This window comes from Nomascus leucogenys, chromosome 9, assembly GCF_006542625.1.
Source record: "Nomascus leucogenys isolate Asia chromosome 9, Asia_NLE_v1, whole genome shotgun sequence".
Lineage (NCBI taxonomy): Eukaryota > Metazoa > Chordata > Mammalia > Primates > Hylobatidae > Nomascus > Nomascus leucogenys.
In genome coordinates, this window is record NC_044389.1 from 5,204,308 (window position 1) to 5,211,853 (window position 7,546).

A 7,546-nucleotide genomic window follows, 5' to 3' on the forward strand; every position below is an offset into this window, starting at 1 on the left:
GTGGAGTCATTGTGTAAACTAAATTAAATAATACATAGCTGGCCAGGCGTGGTGGCTCACACCTGTAATCCCAGCACTTTGGGAGGCTGAGGCAGGCAGATCATGAGGTCAGGAGTTTGAGACCAGCCTGGCCAACATGGTGAAACCCTGTCTCTACTAAAAATACAAAAATTAGCCGGGCCTGGTGGCGTGCACCTGTAATCCCAGCTACTCAGGAGGCAGAGGCAGGAGAATCACTTGAACCCAGGAGGCAGAGGTTGCAGTGAGCCAAGATTGCACTACTGCACTCCAGCCTGGGTGACAGAGCAAGACTCCATCTAAAAAAAAAAATACGGAACTGTTTAGAACATAATACATGCTTACTGACTGTGAGCTAGTCAGTAACTATTTTGACTATTTTGCTTCAAGAAGATAATACCTGAACTAAACTTTAAAAATGAGTTAATCAACTAAATGCTAGTGGGGAGTTTGGAGAGTCTAAGGAAAGGTAAAGGAGTTAAAAGTAAAAAGTAATTGTTTATTAGTCCATTTTCACACTGCTGTAAATAACTTTCTAAGACTGGGTGATTTATAAAGGAAAGAGGTTTCATTAACTCAGTTCCTCATGGCTTGGGAGGCTTCAGGAAACTTACAATCATGGTGGAAGGGAAAACAGGCATATCTTACACGGCAGTGAGAGAGCTTGTGAGAGTGCAGGAAAAACTACCATTTAAAAAACCATTAGATCTGGTGATAATCCACTCACTATCATGAGAACAGCATGGGGGAAACAGCTCCATAATCTAATCACTTCCTTCTCTGGCACATGGGGATTACAATTTGAGATGAGATTTTAGTGGGGACACAGAGCCAAACTATATCATTTTGCCCTAGCCCCTCTCAAATCTCATGTTCTTTATACATTTCAAAACCAATCATGCCTTCCCAACAATCCCCAAAGTCTTAACTCATTCCAGCGTTAACTTAAAAGTCCAAGTCCAAAGTCTCATCTGAGACAAGTCAAGTCCCTTCTGTTTATAAGCCTGTAAAACCAAAAGCAAGTTAGTTATTTCCAAGATACAATGGGGGTACAGGCATTGGGTAAATATTCCCATTGCAAATGGGAGAAATTGGCCAAAACAAAGGTGCTAAAGGCCCCATGTAATTCTGAAATCCAACAGGGAAGTCATTAAATCTTAAAGCTCCAAAATGATCTCCTTGAAATCCATGTCTCACATCCAGGTCATGCTGATACAAGAGGTGGGTTTCCACGGTCTTGGGCAGCTCTGCCCCTGCAGCTTTGCGGTGCATAGCCCCTCTCCCAGCTGCTTTCACAGGCTGGTGCTGAGTGTCCGGGGCTTTCCAGGTGCGCTGTGCAAGCTGTTAGTCGATCTACCCTTCTGGGATCTGGAGGATGGTGGCCTTCTTCTCACAGTTCCACTAGGCAATGCCTCAGAGGGGAATATCTCCCACTCCACATTTCCCTTCTTCACTGCCCTAGCAGAGGTTCTCTCTGAGGGTTCTGCCTTGGCAGCAAACTTCTGCCTGGACATTCAGACATTTCCATACATCCTCTGAAATCTAAGCAGAGGTTCTTAAATCTCAAATCTTGACTTCTGTGCACCTGCAGGCCCAACACTATGTGGAAGCCACCAAGGCTTGGGACTTGCATTCTCTGAAGCAACAGTCCAAGCTGTACCTTGGCCCCTTTTAGCCATGACTGGAGTTGAATGGAGTAGCTGGGATAGACACACCAATTCTTGAGGCTGCACAGAGCAGTGGGGGCCTGGCTCGGCACATGAAACCATTTTTCCCTCCTAGGCCTCCAGGCCTGTGATGGTAGGGGCTACCATCCAGATCTCTGACATGCCCTGGAGACATTTTCCCCATTGTCTTGGCAATTAACATTTGACTCTTCATTACTTATGCAAATTTGACTTGAATTCCTCCCCCAGAAAATGGGTTTTTCTGTCTTACTACATGGTCAGGCTGCAAATTTCCCAAACTTTTATGCTCTCCTTCCTTTTTAAACATAAGTTTCAATTTCGGATCATCTTTCTCAAGGTCAAAGTTCCACAGATCTCTAGGGCAGTGGTAAAATGCTGCCAATCTCTTTGCTAAAGCATAGCAAAAGTGACATTTACTCCAGTTCCCAGTAACTTCCTCATCTCCATCTGAGACCACCTCAGCTTGGACTTCATTGTCCATATCACTATCAGCATTTTGGTCAAAACCATTCAACAAGTCTCTAGGAAGTTCCAAATTTTCCCACATCTTCCTGTCTTCTTCTGAGTCCTCCAAACTGTTCCAACCTCTGCCTGTTACTCACCTGTATTAGAGCCTTGTCCAGGTCTATAATAGACTTTGAGGGAACAATAAACTTATGCTGTGTGAAGCCACAGAGTTTTCTGTTTGTTTTTTTAATCTCAGCATAATCTTGCCTATCTGACTGATACAGATATTATTACCAGAAATTGGGTAATTTCATAACAAAGAAAATTAATTGTGTGTATTAGTCAAGGGGCTGGATGACAGTGGTGAGAAAACTGCTACTGGAGGTTACAAAAATGGTAACCCATGTTATGCAATAGAAAAACAGTTGGAAAAATCTGGCTTAAATGAACTTTTTAGGTGGATTACAAACACAATGAACATGTAGCAAGATTGAAAGAGATTGAAAAACAGTAAGTAGTATGTGTCAGTTCCAGTTGACTGTGCTAGAAATGGTTCTCTGAGAAAGAAATGAGCTCAAAAAAGTAGTGGCTCGTTTGTAAGTATAATGTAGAAAACATGGAGAGGGCCCAGAAATTCAGAGAATTTGGCATTAAAAAGGCAGCTGCTTCTCAAACTCAAACAGGAGAAAATGAGTAGGATTTTGGGCAAAGATGACCCATTAAAACTGAATGTTACATCTAGGAACAAATTAAGGAATTGTCATGAGATCCATTTTAAAAATCCATGGATAAATTAGGGTACCCCGGGTAAATATCAAATTAAGTTGTAGTGTCCAGTAAGTCCTTTAAGTCGGTTAAGATTGCTCAGGGAAAAGAACCTAAAGGTGATTTTTCCACCCACGTTTGATAGGCTCAGGCAGCAAAAATTAATTCAAGGATAGGAGGGAGTGGTAGCTCGTGACAGCAAGAAAGTAAAAAATTATAGCTAATATGAAAATTAAGACTCTTTAGTCTTGAGGACTGCTGGTGTGGTTATTGACATATGAAACTGACTGTAATTGAACAGATAAGAATCTCAGTGTTTGAGAGTCATCCAGCAAAAGAATTATCAACCTGCACTAAAAGAAACCTTTTCGAGTTTTTGGAACTGAAAATGACCCATAGGCCTTCGAACATCAACAGGCAAGAATTAGACTGAGAAAATGTTACAGCACCTGCTGAAGGCATATTCTAGCAATACCCAAGGAGGAAAATGAAAGGAAGAAAACCTCACAGGAGGTGGAGCCAAGAGCTACAGAAAACAACAGACTGAAGAGCCCTTTCCAGGGAACAGAATCTGAAACCTAATCATATACAGTTGTCCCTCCATATCCACAGGTTCTACATCTCAAATTCAACCAACCTCAGATGGAAAGTATTTGGGGGAAAAAAGCGATAAACATAACAACACCACAATAAAAAATACAAACTTGTAAAATAATGCAGTATAACAATTGTACAGGAAGATGTACATAGGTTATATGCAAATACTACACCATTTATATAAGGGACTTGAGCATCCACAGATTTTGGTATTCGCAGGGCATCTTGAAACTAATCTCCCACAGATATTGAGGGATGACTGTATAGCATGCCTTGTTCCAAGGGTAGAGAGCCATTGCAACATCTTTACCTTTGCTGTATACCAGTGATGAATGTATCTTGCATTTTTCCTTCATCTGAATGTCTACTGGGGCCATCCTAACCTTGGCATACTGTTATAAGGGGTGTAAGGAGAGACAAACAACTTACTTTATGAATGTATAGGTCTCTGTAATAACAGGGTACATGTCAGGACCAAGGTGACCAAAGGCATCACTCAGAGATCCTGGACTTGAAATAGAATCCAGTTGATTGGTTAAAATTTTGGGCTATAATCCCTTAGGAAAGATGTAAGTATTTTTTGCATGTCAAAAGGAAACTAAATTAACTACGAATTGTGTGATAGGACTGGGTAGTCATCAGGGCTATTCACCAACTATTTCCAACACTCTCCTAGGTACATGAAAGGAGAATAATGCTCTGCCCTCTTGAAATTGGATGTGGCCGTATGACCTGATTTAGCCAATGACACATTTTCAGAAGTAGTACAAGTGATTTCTAGGCAGAAGTTTTAAGAGCCAATATGCAATTCTGTCTTCCATCCCCTTCTGTCTGGTTTGGCAACAGGCAATGTTTCAGATCAAATCTATTTCATCAGCCTGGATTCCTCAGTCAGGAAGACAAAAAGCAGAACCCCCCTGACCCAGCTACTTGTGGAAGATGTTGCTGTGAGCTAGTTCTTGTTGTATGAAGCCAATGAGTTTGTTGAGATGTTTTTTATACTAGCATAACTATTCTATCAAGATTGATCCATTAACATGGGTACAAGGTACCTGTAATTTTGTTCCTGTCTACCTCTCAAGGCACACCCCAATCATTCTCTGAAATGCTTGTACTCCAGAAATTCCAGTAAGCTACTTTAAAATAAAAGAACAATGGTGTGCAGAGCATAAATCAGAGGGAGGAAAACCAGAGAATGATACTGAAGTCGTAGGAACAGATGAGCCAGATAAATACACAAAGGAGTCCAAATATGAAAGGCTAAGGGCAAAGCAAAGGTATTTAAAAGCTGAATGGAAAAAGGCATGGAATGCAACGAGGGAGGATGGAGGCAACCTAAACCTGTTAGAGAAGTTCTAGGGAAACCAAGGGAGAAACATTACAAAACTGAAAGGCTCATAGCATCAAACTGGACAAAAAGATTAAATAGGATAGAGATTAAGAAGAAATGACTAAATCTGACTATTAACAGGACTCTGTTGTCTTCAAGTAGAGTTTCATTGGAAGAAAGGATCAATAAAAAGACTGAAGAGGCCTGGAGATAAAATGAGAGGAGAGGAAGAGGGAGTTCAAGAAGAACAAGGGAAAACTTGCTTCTGGCAGTCACTGCCTCATTCTTTTCTAAAAAGTCAGTCATCTTCTAAGGCTCCTCCACTTCCAAATTCCAAGGACCCAGTCCAGAAAGTGAGGTCTGGATTAACCCCAGACGTGTTGGTTGACCTCCATGCTAAATCTCTACAAGAATCAATGTGGCGTTGGGATCTAAGCCACTCCAGACTTGACAGTGGACAAATCTAAACTCCTGGGTAAGTCTCTCCAAGCTGCTATATCTCTGAGTGTAGTTTGGTGCTTGAGGAGGAGCCAACATTTGTTACACTTATTATATCAGTCATCTCATTTAATCCCCATTACAACCCTCCAAGGTGTGTCTGTATTGGATAGGTAAGAAAACCAAGGCTCATGGCCCAGCATGGTGGCTTATGGCTGTAATCCTAACACTTTGGGAGGCCAAGGCAGGTGCATCACTTGAGCTCAGGAGTTCAAGACTAGCTGGACAACATGGCAAAACCCAATCTCTACAAAAAATACAAAAATTAGCTGGGCATGGTGGCACATGACTATAGTCCCAGCTACTTGTGGGGGCTGAGGTAAAAGGATCACTTGAGCCTGGGAGGTCAAGGCTGCAGTGCTGAGATTACGCCACTGCACCATGGCACTCCAGCCTGGGTGACAAAGTAAGACCCTGTCTCAAGAAAAAAAGAAAAAGAAAATAAAATCAAAGCTCACAGTGTTTACATTACAAGGTCAACTTGTTATAGGCAGCAAGGCCACTATATCTTTCAGACTCCAAAGCCCAGGCCTGTGCCATACTTCTCAACTGGGAGTATCAGTCACCACTGAGGTACGCATGGTCTTATGCCATGACATCTAGTTATGCCACAGTATGTAAAATTTGCATAAATTTTTAAGATTAAATTGAAGACATCCCAAGATGTCCAGGCATCAGTCTGCATGCTCTTTTGGCAAGGTGGGTCCTTCTTCAGAAAAGTTTGAGAAATACTGCCTGTTCATATCACCTAGAATGGACCCAGGCTGAAACACAAATTGCTGAAGCCAGAATCACTTTGACTCTGGTGAAAGAGAGGCTAGAGACTGTGCCAGAGCAAACTCCTCCCTGCATTACATCCTTCTTTGATGCCAGGCTCCTATGTGCACACAAAGCAACTGGTCACTTGTGAAGATTACCCAGTGATGAGATATGGCCTTCTCATTTTTTGGAACGGGGAGATAACAAAAAGCAAGCCTTTCTCCAGGTTTCTAATGAAATTTTTAACCTTCTTCTCTCTCATCCCCCAAAATGATTTTGACCTATAATATAAACAGTCTTATTACAAATAGGCAAATATCCATACCTTCCTGCCATGGCTGCTGGAGGCCATCATCACTACCTCCGAGCAGAGGATGGCTGTGCCACTCACACATGCCAATCTTGGCAAATCTGCCAGGGATCCCTTCACCGAAGCTATGGACTTGGTGTAATAAAACTTCATTTAAAAACAAAATCTGGAATTTACGAGTTCGGGTTCAGCCAACACTGAGACCACCAAAGTGATGGGCAGCCTGGAAACCAAGTACAGTAGCATTGAGTGCGGCCTGGCATTTGTGGGGAAATGGAACACTGACAACACGTGAGGCACCAAGACTGCCATGAAGATCAGCTCACAGGTGGACTGCAACTGACCTTCCTTCCACTCATTCCTCTTACCTAACACTGGGGAAAAAACATGCTAAAATCACGACAGTGTACGATCAGGAGCCCATCGGCCTGGGCTGCAATGTGGATTTGGACGTCACTGGGCCTTTAATCTGGGGCATGCTGGTGCCAGGTTAGGAAGGTTGGCTGGCTGGCAACCAAATGAATGTTGAGACTGCAAAGTCCTGAGTAACCCAAAGCGACTTTGCGGTTGGCTACAAGACTGATGAATTCTAGCTTCACACATGTGAATGACAGGACAAGAGTTCAGTGGCTCCATTTACCAGAAGGTGAACAAGAAATTGGAGAGCGCTGTCAATCTCTCCTGGACAGCAGGAAACAATAACACTCATTTCAGAATAGCAGCCAAGCATCAGATTGACTCCAAAGACTGCTTTGCAGGTGAAGTGAACACATCCAACCTGATAGGTGTAGGATACACTCAGGACCCTAAAGCCAGGTATCAAACTGACACTGTCAGCTCTCCTGGATGGCAAGAACATCAGTGTCAGTGGCCACAAGCTCAGTCTAGGACTGGAATTTGAAGCCTAAATGAATACCATACAATCATTTAATTTAAAGTATTTTGAAGCATAGCTGCCTTCAGAATTTAGTGTATCTTTCATTGTTGTATGTCTGGGATGCAAATACTGCTAAATATCATATCAGACCTTCAGGTTTTAAAGACAATTCAGCTTTAAGGTGTTACCCTTTCAGAAGTACAGAAGACACCCAATTCCACAAAAGATCCTTTCAGCTGTAGACTTGCGGAGCTAGG

The 7,546-nt window shown here is 42.4% G+C and overlaps 1 pseudogene; it reads left to right on the forward strand.

Moving 5' to 3' along the window:
• Window positions 1-6,476: 6,476 nt before the first annotated feature.
• Window positions 6,477-7,320, forward strand: LOC100605574 (annotated as a pseudogene).
• Window positions 7,321-7,546: the final 226 nt, after the last annotated feature.